Raw genomic sequence first — 17,041 nt, forward strand, 5'->3', positions numbered from 1 at the left:
AGCAGCCATCCCAGAAAATCACCTTATGACTGAAAAAGGGCTGTCTTTTCTACAAACCATTCTATACCTGTTTGTACTGGTGACTAGTTCAAAGCTACACAATGATCAGGTCAAGGGCATTTTGCACCTTGCAATCCAGTGAAGATGGAGCTCAACTTAAGCTGTTACCCAACAGCAAGGCGAGTAAAAATGGGGTTAAAAAAAATTACAGAAGGGACTATATGGGACAGTCTCACCTGTTACAGCATTTTCCTCCATTGAGTAACCAATGGAAAAAAAAAAGAGCCAGTCGGTAAAGAAACTAAATCTTCACACCCCTCCTTGGCAGTTCTTTCCCACGAGCACTGTCCGTCTGAGCCAAACAGCAGCTTCGTACTAATCCTCCCCTGGGTAACAGCTGAACCTTTGCACTCATGCAGCTCTACCCGCTAGACGCAACCGTCACAGAGCAGTTAAACACATCCTCACCTGCTGCGCATTAAGGGAGAAAACACAAGTTCTTTCACACGTTATCCATAACTGTGCCTATGTAAACAACCTGTTTGATTCCTCTCAGTAACTCTGGAATTTAAATCCCAACTTCACAGGTTAGAAATGAAGTCTAACACCATGTAGGTCTATGAGAAAATTATATTTTATATATCAACAGATATACTTACTTGAGATTGTGATTTGAGGGTAAGTAAAAAGATTCTTAAAATAGTCTAGTAGAATCTGGTGAAGAGTGATTTTTGTTTTCAACATGGTTTCATGGTATAAGCACTTGAGCATAAAATGTAAAGGGAAATTGACAAAAGTGGTAAATTCAGCCAGTTAGATCATTGGGAAACCACAGATGCCCCTTGGTGAGAGACATGTACTGACCACTCAGAAAAAGCCCTAACATCTCAGTGATCTGTACCATCCACTGTAATACCAGTTTCAAATGATGCAAACATGTTAGCACATCAGACTGCTTCAAGCCACCAAAGATGTTTGTGAAACTCATTTATCCCAAAAACAACATAATTACTCAATTTCTAAAGCTAAATTCAAAACGCCCTTAAGACTTTTTTAGTTTCCAAAAGATAGCACTATTTTCATTTACAAACTACTGATTTCAGTGTACTCAATTAACTATTCTATTAAAGCAGTGAATGTGATCAGAACACAAACATGGGACCACAAATCCACTCTGTGATGGTCCTTTCTTGCTCCAAAGAACAAGACAGTAATCTGCAAGACACTAAACTATTCATGGACCAAAGGGTCAAAAAAATGCTACATGTCGTTAGCCTCATAGCATTATTGCTTTCAAATGATTATTTTGTGATCCTCATATTCTAGCCTAGTCAAATAAATTCAAATAAAACAAATAAACAATTTTATATATGTTATATAAACTCATAATTACAAAAAGTAACTAGAATAACAAAAAACATTTAAAAATGTGTTTTTCTTCTTTTCTGCAAACTTTGAAAATGACTTGGGCGGTAATGCTATGTTGCTAATGATGTGCCACTTCAATAGTCTTGCAGAGCAGTCGGAAATTAATATGAGTATTTCAAGCTTTTGCTCCTCTGTTAAAATGTTAAAAAAATGTGAGACAGTTTCTGGGCTAAGTAAAGAATAGTGAAAAATGAATTACTCCTCTTATTTTTAGAGTGCACTATGTAAGGTTTCTTTCACTGGTTCCATGATAGTTTTTTGCAAATACATCAACATTTGTCAATGATTTTAGTGATACCTCATCCCACAGCGCCTTGTAATTACACATTCACCACACAGCTCTGGCTCGATGTGGGTGGTTGAATCCCTTCAATGACAAAGCAGACCTTTAAAGCAAACATCATTTCACCTGGTAGATCCACTCTCAAATTTCCTCAGAATTATATTCTTGCCTCAATTCTAAATGAATCACCAAATTATTTCGGGCCTGTTATTGTCTGCTGCTGCTCAGGAAAAAGATGCAATTACCTAAGGCAGTGTGTGAGCAAATATGTGGGTCACAATTCTAGGGCATGGGTGGAAAGGGCAACGCAGCTCTTTCTTTGTGCCGCTGTCTCAAGCTCACATCACAGGTTCCATCTTTGATTACATTCCTGGCTGCTGAACAGCTCTAATCTTTCAACAATGAGCAGAGGACGAAACATAGACAAAACCGGAGGAATATCATTGTTGTGTGCTCATGAGTGAGTGTTTCTAAAACCTCAGTCACCCACTGTCTTGTGCACAGACGCTGGAGTGGACTCAAATAGCCTGTCGCAAGCAGCAGTCCGTGGAAAAAATGACCTTATGTCTCAATTCCTATCTACTGCCATTTCATTTTCCTTGTTATGACACAGTACTTTTCATACTCCAAAGCTTACTTCTGAAAGCACACACATTTCAAGAATTATATTAAGGTTTCTCTTTATAGAAGAGAGCAGCTTGTAATAAAAGCATTCACTCTTTGAAGAGGAAAACACCACAATACTGAACTGAGACAATATGCCAACTGTTTTTCTTATGAAACACACAAGACTGAAGCCATACTTTATTTCCAGGAAGAGAAAGTAGTCATTATTGACAACCACCCATGAATTTTTCATTTATCTTGAAGTAATTAACACTTTAGCAGAACAACAGCCAGCTGTAGATGGCATCTTTTTCACCTGAGGGTCTGCATAAAGAAAAAAAAAAGAGTTCTCATGTAATCACAATACATGCCTGAGTAAGAAAGTGGGTTAATAACATCTACATTTTTAATGACAAGAGGCTGGATCATTAGTTGTGGGAAAAAAGTAATAATCACTCAGACTAGTTTTCATTTCACATTCACTGTGTTTCGACACCGGCCTGATTGAAGAACAGAGAAATACTGAACAGAGATTGAAAGCTTGAAGTAGCAGCAATCTCAGTGAAGAGAATCATTTGTGCTTATTATCCAGGATAACAGCTCATAAAAATGGAAACAGATCAAGCCTCACTGCATATGATTCATAATCCATTCACCCTGCTGAAGTGTCCTTGAGCAAAGTCACTTTCCACTCTGTGAGAGAGACCATGTCATTTGACCTTCTATGGGGACCAAGGATCAAAATATCCCTGCAGAAATACACTTTCTTTTTGGTCCCATGCAATACATTTGAAATCTACAAAATATTCAGACAACTGAAAAACAGCTGAATATCAGTCACAGAAATCAACATCCACAATGTAAACGATTGCTCAAAGTTTCTTATTCTGAAAGAAAAAAAATGCAATTATCCTGGGATGTAACACTGCAGCGCAGCCACCAGCTTAATCAGGTTTTGCCACTTGACATTACAGATTGCAGCTGACCCACTGAGCATCAAACATAAAATCCATCAGGGAGTGCTCTTGTCTTTTCAGCACCAGACCTGACATGCTTGTTAATGGTCCCCTTCTGGGTTGTGTGTTTTACCCCACCAAAACAATCCTTGTAATGCACATGCAGCCAACACCCAGGGCTCAAGATCTGAATCACATATAGGTCACACACAGGGGCTGGGCCTGCATGTATTGTGAAACTGTTTATTTTCCACATCCGAAATACAAAGTGGAGCCACACCCAGTTCTTGAAAGTGACCTTGTGTGGTGGAAGAAAGATAAAAGCTTAACCTGTCCAGTGAATCAGATACATAAAGAAGCCTGGCTCCAACCAAGAGGCATTGACTTCTTCAATAGAGAAACGAGCAGGGCTTATATAGAGACTGAATACATTTCACCTGATTCTCCAGGATTCTCATTTATGAATAGGGCTGGGTACTCAAAGAGTTAATCACATGATCAAAATCTGACAATGTCACTGGTGATTGGCTGTAACATTAGATGTGGTAGGTTGTTGCCAACTTAATGGTTCTGTTGCTGTATTTAGCTACTTTTATTGTGGAAAAGGAGGTGACTACTGAGAAATCTTACGCCTTTTCTGGAGTTAGGAGAATGACGTGAAAGCATGTTTTGATCTCCAGCATGCACTGCTTCTCCTTAACCAAGGTGCAACATGCAGTCTAAAAAAATGAAGCCTAAAAGTTGCTGTTCATTGAGGATCAAATTGAGGCTGGGTGCACAAAGACCAGAAGTCACGTAAACACCCAGCCAAAAAATAAACATACTTTTACAGCATTAAAAAGCATATTTTCAGCCTGGTTCAAAAACACTGATTTTGCTATCCGCACACACTGCACAGGGGGTGATTTTTTTTCTAACCCAGTGGTTCAGGAGTTGTTTATAAAAAAAAATAATAAAAGTTTGATTGTCCAACCAGAGACACAGCTCAGCTCACTTGACTGACGAGTGCCCTATAGCTGTTTGAAAGGAAGCTCAAAGCCGCCGTCCTACCCAATGTGGCTGCGTCCACGGATTGGCTTCATTTTACAGTATCGGAACAGATGGGTGATGTCGCAGAGAATACGACCATGTTTTATACAGTCTATGTTCTCAATGAGCAGCACCAAGTGCAGTACTAAGCCTCTCTCCTATCCAAAACACGCAGACTGACAAATCCTCCACACTCTGTCACACTGGCCATTTATACCATGCCCAAGCAGGCTTCAACCCTAAAGTCCAGTTTGTTTGGCCAGTGTAACCACAAGTGTGCTGTGCTAAGGCATAATTCACTTCTCTGCTTTTGCACGCCTCAAACTAAACCAGAGAGTGACAGTGCACAAGCTAAAGGCTAAGACACGAGCTAAAGGTGAAAACAGGAGCTAAACTGTTTGTGATAATGTCCATTCCAATCCACATGCAGCAGTTATACTACAGCGGTCTGTACAAACTTGAGAGTCTATAGTGAGGTTACGTTAGCTGTGCTTGGCAGATGACTGGCAGGACATAACCAGGATTTACTAATGTTGCACATTACTGACATGTCTTAGAGCACCAAGCTGCCAGCTGTGCTAACTGATAGTGTTTAGTTGTTGTTACATTAGCTTACAGATACGTCAGAGAACCAGGCTGACGATAGCGCTACATAAAGCCAGCTACCACAAGGTTCCCTTGATGTCACGTTTCAAACCATAGCGCTACCAAACTGTACTGATAAATACCTTACCTCAGCACGCTGTATCCAGTAAAATCTTGTCAAGAACAAAGAAAATTTGTTTCCATCCAATCTCCTTTTAATTCCAAAACACACATGCACCTTGCTAAAAGTCATTGCAACAGTGAGCGTGAGACTTTGGGCCAGAAGGTGGTGAGGCAGTACAATTAAAACAGATCCTCCTCATAGCATCTTTAAAATTGACATTACAAAATTGGTAACAAAAAAACTATTGTTTAGGAATTGGTATCAAAGTGAAGGAATCTGTACCGGTATGGAAAATTTCTGAATGATATCCAGTCCTATTTATGACAGCCCGATATGGATTTTTTAGGGCCAATACTGATTATTAGTCGGCAAGGAGGCCGATAACCAATTTTTGTAGCCGATTTTAATTTGCAGTCAAAGTGAAAATATTGGCGCTAAAAATTTGAACAATACAAGCTCCAACACTTAACTGCATTCAAATGCCTTCAAGAACATGTTTATTAAACAGCTCCCAGGCTTAGCCGCATATTTTATAAAGCATTTTATAAAGTTAAATGAAAACTTAAAAATAAAAAATAGCGAGTTTTCTACAGAAAAAAAAAAAGTCTTCCAAAATTTCAATGAGAGACAGCGCAACATACGCACAGCTTTTACTGTTGATTGGCTGTTACCTAAACCATGGCTCTGCTTGTAACCAATCAGATGGTACTGTAGGTGGGACAGTGCTGGGGACTGAGAAGTAACTGTAGACAGGGGCGCCACTTCATCAGAGCTGCAACATCACAGTTTTGAAGGGGTTTCTTATCAGCTGTAGGATTAAAATAAAGGTTGATGCCGATATGCCCCAAAATGCCAAATATCTGCATTGATAATCGGCTTGGCCAATAATCTCTCTCTTCCTAGTCACTAGGAAGAAGGCAGGAACCCTCAGGTCAATGAAATCAAATGAACTCAAGAGACGTCTTTGTGGAGTGGAACAGCGTCATTAGTGTTCACATGTCAAATTTTTGTTTGTGGCAGTGAGCACACAAAAATAAAAGCAAAACTATAACAATATGAAAGATCTTAGAGCCAGGAGATTGGAAGATTTTTTCCTTTATTGCTTCTGTCAAAAGCAGCTAAATGTTTTAATCATGCCCTGGTGATCAGAGCCTGAAGCTAGAGAGCACAATGGCTGTGTGCTTTGGAGCAAGAGATCAGCGACAGCAGCAAGGACGATGACGTCTGTAGCTGCAGTTATATAACCAGAGCTGAACATTTTGTCTGTCATAGTTACAAGGTTAAGAGGGTGACATGAATACCAGTCATAGTCTCAAGAGTCATGTGCAACATACTGTCATATTTCCACTGGCTGAATGAAGCTGAGTTCACAGAGGAAGGCATCTGTGCTGTGCAGTATGGAGCAGAAGAAATGTCCATGTTTCAAGTTAACAATCAGCATTTCTATCTCCACTGACATTTACCCTCTGGGCTCGAGGGGCTTCTAAAAAAAGGCACAAATCTCCAGAATGGAGCTTTACCAACAGTTTGCTATTCAAAAAATGTATGCCAAGGCACTCCAAGCCCCAAACCAGGTGTTTCTACAACTCTAAGCTATAGTAGGTATGACCGAGAAAGAGAATAGTGACGTGAGTATGTGGCTGGCTTCATAAAGCTGAAAAACAAGTCTGATGGCGTCTCCTTCTGAAACAAGGGAATGGTGCCACACCAATATAAAAACAAATCAAAAGCCTCTGGATGGTAAAAATGGTTGATAAAATATGCAAGTTAAGCATCTTGTCTGCAGAGTGACGTAAATGTTATCACCAGTCACAAAACCTGGCTCATAAAACTGGATCATGTGGTCTAGTTTGACCATTTCTTAAGAACTATGAGGGCATGATGGATCAGTATTGGTGAACACTTTCATTCTTCACTTCATGCAAATGCCGAGCAGACAATAAGTAACAAGCAAAGTCCAGCTTTATATGTTTGAGTTGGGATCATGAGGAAGCAGAAGCCCAACTATCAGTTTATTATTATTTAATTGGTCATTAAAAAATTAGTTTCGAAAAGCTCTGATGCGAACATTGCAATTTTATAAAGACATTAAACAGATAATGACACAACGCTAAATAATAGCTGTAAGAAGTGTGAGTAAGTTATAATTATTATTATTATTAGGTTACTAAACTCATTCTGATAACACTCTCAACTACCACACATGGAGAAACTCCAAGAGCCAAAAATAGACAACTGTGATTGACTCTCAGCAACCAGGGCTGTCAGTTAACACCTTCAGAATGTGTAAACAATACGAAAAAACAGTCAACATGCAACTTTTTTAAGGTTATAAGCAGAAGTGAAATGCAGAAGTTAGGGAATCTTGCATGTGAACTCATCAAATAGAAATTAACCCAGAAAAATGATGAAACTGGAATGACTGTCATATGTATAAGAATTTTCCTTCTTGTGATGTCTTTGCTTACTAAAGCAGCTAAGACAAACAGGAGGTTAAATAGCACTTAGAGATTTTTGATCTTGTGGCTCAAATATTTAAAAGCAACTTTCTTCCTGCAATCTATATTTTTTAACTCAATAAAATGTACAAAGCCACAAAGTAAGTTGTAAAACATCCTATAAATCTTACTCCCAAAAAGTGTTGTGAGGGGTATATCTACTCAGCTTGAATCTAGAGAAATGTACAAATCACTAAGTGTGACATTACAAGCAGGAGACATCTGGTGTCTTGGCTTTTTTAAATGATGTATGATAATGAGATTATTAATTCTAGATTTAAGAATGGAAAAAAAACACAAACGCACAAAAGCAGTTTATCAGACACACTGGAGGGAAACATTGTATACAGTTATTATTCAAGTAGAGCATTATCTGTAACTTTTGAGTTTACATAAAACACAATGATCTGTATAGCTGAGCTCCACCCACATAAATCCCATTCCCTTGCTCATTAGCATTCCTTCAGCTTCTGAACGAGTCAATATAAATGAGAAAACTGGCAGATTTATTTTTTAGAGGAGCAGCCACATTATATTTATAAAATATTATTATTATAAAAAAGAAATAAAGAAAAAAGTCCTCATTAGGAGAACTGTGTGGGCATAAGATACAAAGTATTCTTTATTCAACTTGTGAAGTTAATTAGAGACTGTTGCTTCAGGCTGTCGGTTATAAGCTCTCTAACAACAAAGGAGGTAAATGCTCACCCACTACTGAAGCAGATCATTGGTATAGATCCAAATGAAGCATTAATACTGGACCAGTTGGTAAAAAAAACATGCTGCAGCATTAAACCATACAGTCTATAATGACACTTTAAGTTTTCTTTTCCGTATTGACCAAGCAGGTCTTCTTTAGTTTTTTTTTTTTTTGGTTCATTTGTGCTAATCCCACAACAGTGTAATGTTAAAGCTATTATGTTGAGCTGTTTCAAACCGATTTTTTTGCCAAATATGTTTATCAATCATTTAAGAAATCTCTGAAACAAAAAGGACTTTTCTGGTTTAAGTTCTTTGCAGTATAATTTCTCACTAGTTTACTAACTTCCAATCCTGTTTTAGAGCCCTGTCAAGGTTTTTCTGAACGTCAGCTTAGAACTCAAGAATTTCGACTAAAGATGCGCACTTGAAGATTGCATCCACAAATGCAGCTAAAACTATGCAAAGCAGAAACTATTTATAAGGGTGATCCAAAGGTAACTGCTCTGGATCTGGGCCCAAATAAAATGGAATAAGGCAAAGCAGAAATCTCTCTGGTGGTCCAACAAATCAAAATTTGGCATCACTTTTGGAAACCATGGGCACAACATCCTCCACCCTAAAAGGGAGAGAGACCACCAGACTTGCTAACAGCGCACAGTTCATAAATGACAGCAGTGGTATCTTATACAGCTGGTTCAGCATCATAAGTGCTGAACAACAAGGATTTTAGAGCACATTTGCTGCCATCCAGCAAGACAAAGCAAAACTATGTATATACCACATGTATTACAACAGCCTGGTTTTGTAACAGAAGAGTCTAGAGGCTAGTTTATTCTTCTGCATCGAACCATCATAGCCGCTTTGAGTCTGTGTGGCCCTTTTCTCAAGCAGCAGAAAGCTGCAGCAACTTCCACTGCAGAGTCATGTCTGTAAATGGAGTTCTACCTGAGAGCCTGAAGATCACCACTGATCTTTAGCCTTCTGCTCAAAAATGTCTCCTGATTCCAAGAATCTTTCAATCATATTATGGACTATAGATACTAAAATCTTCGAATTCTTTGCAAACTTATACGGAGGAATATTGTTCTGGCAGAACTATTTGCTCATGCAGTCTCTCACAAATTAGTAAACCCGCTCCATTCTTAAAGTCTGAGGGACTCAACCTTTCCAAAATGCCTTTTTTATACCCAGCCATGGGTATAAAATACTAAACTAATACAAATTAACAGGACATGTTGGGACATGTTTATCCAGGTGTGATCTAGTATGACTCAGTGTTTTCTGTTTTTTATTGTTCCCATCTTAATGTTTTTGAAACATACAGCTACATGTCTATAATTGAAGCCCCTTTATTTAATTGAAAAAAACATTATGTTGAAACTTATTTATAAGTGTTTCAACTAGGGATGCACGATATTATCGGCACAATATCGTTATCGGCTGATAAAAGCTTAAAAACACGTTTATCGGTATCGGCAGATATGAAGATTTCTGCCGATAGGCACAGCCGATAAGGTGCTATTCAGTTTTATTATTATTATTTTCCATCTGAAAAATAAGCTCCTTAAATAAAATTTAGCACTTCATTTATTTGCACTGCAGAGCTCTGTGTCTGTCACCAGGTTGTTAAAGTAGCTCTAAAATAATCAAATGCAACTTGGTTATGTTTAAAAATGCATTGTACATTTAAAGTTCATGTGATCTAAAGAAATTATTTGTCTGTATTTCAATACTGAATGTCTTGAGTTTGAAAAAATAATAAATTTCTTATTTATGGTAAAATCAAATGTTTTTTGTCTTGTTTTATGTGTGTTTCTTAAACAAATAAGACAGTCACAATAAGAGTAGCATATAAATTCCAGTACAGGATATACTTAGCTCTCTTTACAGTGAAAAAACAAACAAACTTGTGATTATTGGTATTGGTATCGGCCAAAAGGGGTTTCGATATATCGGCACATCGGATATCGGCAAAAATCCAATATCGTGCATCCCTAGTTTCAACATTGTTTTTTTTTTATTAAATAAAGGGTTTAAATTATGGACATGTTCTGCATATTGCAGTGTATAAAAAAAACTTAAAAGGACATTTTCCATTTTTAATAACAAGGACTAGATGTTTTGTTTGGATTTTTTTACTTGTGTTCTGTCTCTGTCTCAATTTACACTCAAAGGTGAAATGCAGTGCTGCAAACTGATCATCTTTTTACAGGCAATACAGATATGGAAAAATAGAAATGAGGAGGCTGGCACTGAGAACAGGGGATAAAAGGAGAAATTCCACAATATCAAAAGAAACTAATATGCTAGTAGGTATGGGGTAAGCTAATCATGAGACAGTTTTCATAGTTGTGAAATGCTTAGTCACAGCAAATGTGCATTTGGTCCCATTTTTTTGGTCCCTTTTACTTGTGTTAGTTTTCTTAACATCCAATGCCTGCTTGTGTTTGCCTTTGTTCATTACAACAGCCACAACCTGTCAAACCATAATCATACGACACAAAGCAGTCCAGGAATTGCCTTTCTTGGAAAAGGGTAAACAGGCTTTGAGGGCTGGCCAGACGACATTCAAAACATTTAAAAACATCAGAAACTATTGTTACAGGTTGTCAAGGAGCATAAAAATCTAGCCTAGTTCTGGAAAAAATAATACTTCAAATATTTCTCAAATGGAGTCAGCATGCCTGTCTCTCATCTTTTTCAGCTTTCTTTATTTTATTACCAACATGAACTCTTTTCTTGTACTATCTCTGATGAAAAAAAAATGTCTCCAGTTTTTAGAGTAATGTATTTCTGATTAACCTGTACATAAAAATGCTTCTTCCTTTTGTGCTTATTGTTCGCTGACACCTGGTCGCTAAAAGAAAAAGTACAACACTGCTGAAGGACACGCAACAAGCTTAGATATGTTAAATCCTAAGAAAACTATTGTCAAAAAGCCAAGTGTAGGAAGACAATAATGTCCATGAAGGCTGTGTTCAACAAGGCTACCCAGAATCATAAAACACCTACTTTTTTCACCTTTGTTTGAATGGTAAAATTAAAGAGATTATCTTCAAGATTTCTTTGTACATTGCACATTACTGCTAGATTATCTGTCTTCAGCTTTAATATAAGTAGCTTTACATTTTTTCATTTTTAAATCAGATAAACATTTATTTGTAAGTTGAAATATATAAATATCAATACGGTGTAAAAAATAACTGTGGGATGTTCAAAAAAAGAGATCTTAAAAAAGTGAATGGGACTGGTAATTTGCTACCTGTGACGTTAGCCAACCTGTTGTCAGATTTCACTTCATTTCATGTGTGTTTGAGATGAATCAACATGGGTTGTACATTCAACATTCATTCTATGTGGAGCACCACTCTGTCTTCTTAAAGAGACAGAAGGTGGAAATGATCCCTTTGCTGTTGCACGGCCCTCCACCATTTGTGCATGCCCAGTCACACTAAGCAGCTCTAGCAATATTCAGACTAGCATTCAGTTTAAGCTTGCAGGACATGGCCCAGTAACCTACTTTCCCCACAACATGCTCTGTAACATCAGAGACGGGGCTGTGTGTCATCAGTTAGCTAACCTCCACCACCCCATAGCTTCAGCAAATACAGGCGAAAACCCAGACACAGCTAAGCTTAAGCAAAAGCAGAATACAAATTATCACAATTAAATCTCAGAAGACAGAATCTCATTTAGGCCTCTGTCTCTGTTTACTCTCAAAGGTGAAATGCAGTGCTGCAAACTGATCATCTTTTTATAGGCAATACAGATACGGAAAAATAGAAATGAGGAGGCTGGCATTCAGAATAGGGGATAAAAGGAGAAATTCAACAACAACAAAAGAAACCATGATGCTAGTAGGTATGGGGCAAGCTAATCATGAGATAGTTTTCATGGTTGTGAAATGCTTAGTCATAGCAAATGTGCATTTGGTCCCATCTATGAGACAAATTCTAATTCTATAAAAAAAAAATCTCAAATTATCTAAAAATGTGATTTTAACATTGCAGCCATGTATACTGAAGTGATCTGATATCTCTAGAAACCACAATTTCATGGGTTTACCCTTTTCTGATGTTCAACTTCTACTGTTACTGTCCAGGTATCGGGGGACAGCATGTACTAAAAAAATAACAAGCCTAGAAGTTTCTAGATCAAAATGATCTCAAAATACAACTATCTGGGCTAACATGCTTCCTCAGTGTGAGGCTGAAACGTTTGGTGCATGCTAATTTTGCTCTACAGCGTGACCAAAAAGAGATATTGGACTCCTGGACTGGACTGTGAGCTGATTGATTAATTGATTTTCTAGTTACATGTCACTGGTTGTTGTTTGGAGGATGCATTGATATATCAATATGGATACATGTATCAATTTCATTAACAATAGATATTTAGGAGCGTGTGTTTTGAGGGACAAGTATGAAAGAGTTTCATATTTTTCCATTACATGTGTGTATAATATTGCCATTTAAATTGTGGATTCATATCCCTACAACTTTTTTGAACCTAACCTAAGTTTTTTTACATGTGATTCAAGCAATGTACAGGAAAAGCATTAGGCTATGCAACAATTTAGATTTGTAAGTGCTGTTGGAGTTCATAAACGTAGTTTCTGGCACAGCAGATCTCCACGAGAGTGAGAAATTGTCATATGAAAAGTTAAGAATCATACCTGACCCTTGACCTCAGTGACCATATGACCACACCTCAACCAAAGCACAATCGACCCATTTATCAAGCCACTGTGTAAATTCATATGGTAAGAATATGTCATAGGACTAAAAACCATCTGAATGGAGGAGGATGTGGCCTGAGTCATGAGGTTGGCCCAAATGTTTAGAAGCATGATGTCAAAAAAAGGAGCATATGGTGCAGTGAACACCCTAGTTCAGTCATTGAAGGAGCAGCCTGGTTTGTCCCGCTCAGCTGTCAGCACACATCCTCATCACCATTCACGTCTGTTGTGGGCCAGCCTCGGTACTGACGCAGCTAGCCGGCAAAATGGCTCGAGCCCCGACACGGGTATACGTGGATTTATGACGCAGAATAATCGCTCACAACTGAGTGGCTTCTTTCAACTACAAAAACAGCACTAGACCTGCACTATTGGGTCCCCTTGAACTAAATGACACTATTGTAATGTACCTGGCATTCGTCTGAGCATTACAAAGTCTTCATACTTAATTCCTCGTAAATCATACGTCAACTTTTACCTGTAGGCGGACAATACAGCCAGAGAGTGCCCCAAAGTAGGCACAACCCCTGTTTCCCAGGTATTTACAATGTTAATATAATGATTAATTCAAACAAAAATATGCTTGTATATTTTAAACCACATGAGTACGAGTTAAGACGACATGAAAGAGAAAATACACAACAACTATCCAGTTTTGTTGAAATGTGCCAACGTGTGTCTTCTAATCTAGCCGTTGGTGTAAGCTAATGTTCAATAAGTTAGTAACCGTTACGGTTTATGTACAGAAACCGTCACTGCAGAACGAGCTACTACAACAGGCAGCAGAAAGCTGGAAACTTACCTGGATCAGTGAATTAAAGTCAGGCGAAACCAGGCGGAAACATGTGGAAATAGCCGACCAAAACCTGCGTCTTATATCCCAAAAAGTTCCTGAAAGATGAAACTGCACCGCCGACTCTGCAATGACAAAGATAACCAATAACCGAGCGGCGTATTTTCGGGGATACAGTCTATTGAGGGTGAAGATCCCGATCGACACACACCTCAAATTTTACATTATCGTTTGACTGAGATCCTATCAAATCACGTCCCGTCCACAATCGCAGATGACGGCTGAATGGAGAGGCTCCTGTAGCCAGAGACCGTCCACACTCTCAGTCCCGCCCACTGAACTATATTCTAAATAAAGTTATGTGACCGTCCATGTGTGTTTCTGCGGCTCCAGTGTGCTGACAGGGGCTTTAAATGCCCTTTAAATGAATAGATTGTTCTGCACTTATAAAGCGATTTGTTTAATATGAACGTCTATCTTTGTCTGATCGGGCAGAGATTCAACAGGTTATACAAGAACTGAATATATGCATACTGTGCTGTGCCTTGTGCGCTTAATGCCTGTTGCTGTCTGAGTCATTTTATAAGGCACACTGATCATCACATGTTGGTTTACTTGGACAGTAGATGTTTAAAACAATTAGAAGAAGACAAGTGCACATAGTGAGACGCATCATTCCCCCCACCCTAGGTACGATGTTGCGCCACCCTTGGGTCAGACAGCGAAATCGAATGCAAGGAGAGGTGTTTTTAAATGTTAATGAATAAATGCAAGCTGCAATGACAAGGCAAGAATGATACATTTTATTTATTTATTTTTATTTTTTATTTATTTTTTTATCTTTTTATTTATCTTTTTATTTATTTATTTATTTATTTTATTTTATTTTATTTATTTATTTATTTATTTATTTTTTTTGGGGGGGGGGGTGTTCAATGCTCCTTTTTAAAATAAATTGTAGCAGAGAGATGATAACCATAGAACTTTAAATTCAGTTTTCAAATCAATGTTGTGGTTTTTATTACAGCTCAGTTAATAAAGCATTCAACTGGTTATACATTTTTTTCACAAGCACAGATAAAACCCTATCAGAGTTGATCATCAAAAATATTTACAACTTTTAGTTTCTTTCTTTATTTATTTATTTTGGTTTGAATAACAGGACAGATGCAGGGGCTGAGTTTAGTGATCGCGGATGGATGACTGAATTACAAAGACGTTTGGAAATGTAACTATTTGCAGTCCCTTGCATGTAATAAGCAGGATCCTCTAATTTTATTCTGAGTTTAACAGGAAGTAAATTTGAAGAACAAAAGGATGAAGTGATACCTCAGGAAATGTAAAGCACTGGTGTCATTTCTGGAATAACTTGAAAGCAGGACACAGGCCTTAACTTGCTTATTTGATCGTCAATGGTCATATTAAAGGGACCAAGTAACTTTATTATTACTGGTGAAGGGGAATATTTCCATATATGCTGCGAATTTTCCTATAAGGACTTTTTAGCAGACAACGCCATTCATGTTGGTCCTACTATAACAATGAAACAAGATTATCAACAAGACTGAGATGCTAAGATGCTCTAACCAATGGTGTCTTCATACTATTCAAAGTTTCACTATGTTTCAAGTAATTAATGTGTACCTGTGGCAATATGTGGTGATTGAAATGTAGAAAACAATCATCCAAGCTGTAGATTTATCATTTAAGACATAATAAAGCCACTGTATCCAAGCAAAGAGCCTTAGAACTGTGTTGTAGTACAGTATTAAGTGTATCCATCATGTTTCCTCACTGGGGCCTTTGTCTACTCAGAGCGCAGAAGTGACTCAAAATCCCAATCATTAAACCACTTCCTGAAAAAAAGACAAATCACTCATGCAAACATACTGTTCCACAACCAATACACACAGTTTTGGCATGGCTCATGCTCAAGGAGGCATGTCTCACCTTGATTATTTGATTTCTCCATTGCTATTGCCAAGATCACAATTCCGTCTTTCACAACAGTTGGAGGTAAACTGCTTTTGGCTCTGGTTATTGGCATGACTTACATACTTCACAGAAGGTTAAATGTGGCTGCTTTACAATTTGTGATTTTAGTGGTAAACCACATTCTTTCTGAAACTTTTTTTTTGCCATGAGTCAGAGCTTTACAAAAAGCTGGCTCCAGATTGCTCTGACTGTGAGTGTATGATGAGAGCTTTTCAATGAAATAATATAGATATATGGACAACCAAACTACAATCTAAAAAAATGAAATCAAAGAGACAGAGCAACATTCAACTGGTTAAATAGCTCTTAGAAAACTGCAATTAATCTTTCAACACCTGTGGTATCGTGCTTTTGTTGGTATGTCTCATTATCAACCTGTCAGTCCTCTGCAAGTCTGCACCCAGGGTTTGGAATGTTCAAAACCAGAAAAGACAAGAACAAATTCACCTTACCCATGATCATACCACTCTTATATTAAACTCGGATTTTCACATTTTTTGCTTTTAAAATATGGGCACAAAATTTTTTTTTAATTGCTAGTCTTTAGGGAAGAAAACAGCTGAGAAAGATGCTTTCACAATTTACGATATTTCTAAGATGACAAAAATATGATTGCACTGACCTCATAGTAAGCTGCTCAAGACCTAAGTCACTGAAAAACCAGATGCTGGGACTCTTTGTATAGGCCTATCATGATCCAACACTAAACCAGCACTCCATGTGACCCAGTGTGATCTGATCTGAGATATGATGACGATCATTCTGTAACACCCATTTACTGATGACATCAGAGCTGTGGCTGGTGGATCTTATGTGCAGACTTTTCTGGGTTTTATCAGTATAAACAATGAAGAGTTATTATGTCTTTAAATAATACATAGGTGCAAAAAAAAAAGACATGCACCCAAAATAAAATAGGTCCAAAAACACATTACAAACACATTACAGGTATTATTCCCATATGAAAAGAGAGTCTACAAACTTGAGGAAATAAAATGGTCTCAAGGCTAAGACTGACTGAGGCATGAAAAAGAAACCATAACTTGTGTGTTCAGCGTGTGAGTTTATTTTGAGTTGTTTCACCAAAGGTGCTTTTGATATGACAGGCCAACTAATGTTAGCCAAGGGAACATTCTAAACAACTGCAACAAGTTTTTAATTTCTTCAAAGCCTCTGCTTCAAGTACTGGTTCATTACTTTAATAAAGGTAGGGTACCAAAACTGGTGCCACTGGGGAAAAAGCACTCTCAAATATTTTGTATTTTTGACCAGTAAATTGACTTTTTTAAATAAACCTTAATGGC

General features: G+C 37.8%; 1 protein-coding gene across 2 annotated transcripts in view; it reads right to left on the reverse strand.

Annotated features, from left to right (window-relative positions):
* The window catches only part of npas2 (neuronal PAS domain protein 2), a 49,280-nt gene extending 35,264 nt beyond the window's left edge, over positions 1 to 14,016 (reverse strand). Inside the window, exons 1-2 of one of the 2 annotated variants that reach the window (XM_074672789.1) lie at positions 13,954 to 14,016; positions 13,752 to 13,867 (exon numbers count right to left, since the gene is read on the reverse strand). The gene's annotated coding sequence lies outside the window, so the exon portion shown is untranslated. Of the gene's footprint in view, positions 1 to 13,751 lie in introns of both variants that reach the window. The other variant, XM_074672788.1, reaches the window with a different exon arrangement.
* Between the last annotated feature and the right edge of the window lie 3,025 nt (positions 14,017 to 17,041).

This window comes from Halichoeres trimaculatus, unplaced genomic scaffold, assembly GCF_033239565.1.
Source record: "Halichoeres trimaculatus isolate MK-OKI-2021-1 unplaced genomic scaffold, fHalTri1.1 fHalTri1_scaffold_6, whole genome shotgun sequence".
Taxonomy (NCBI): Eukaryota; Metazoa; Chordata; class Actinopteri; order Labriformes; family Labridae; genus Halichoeres; species Halichoeres trimaculatus.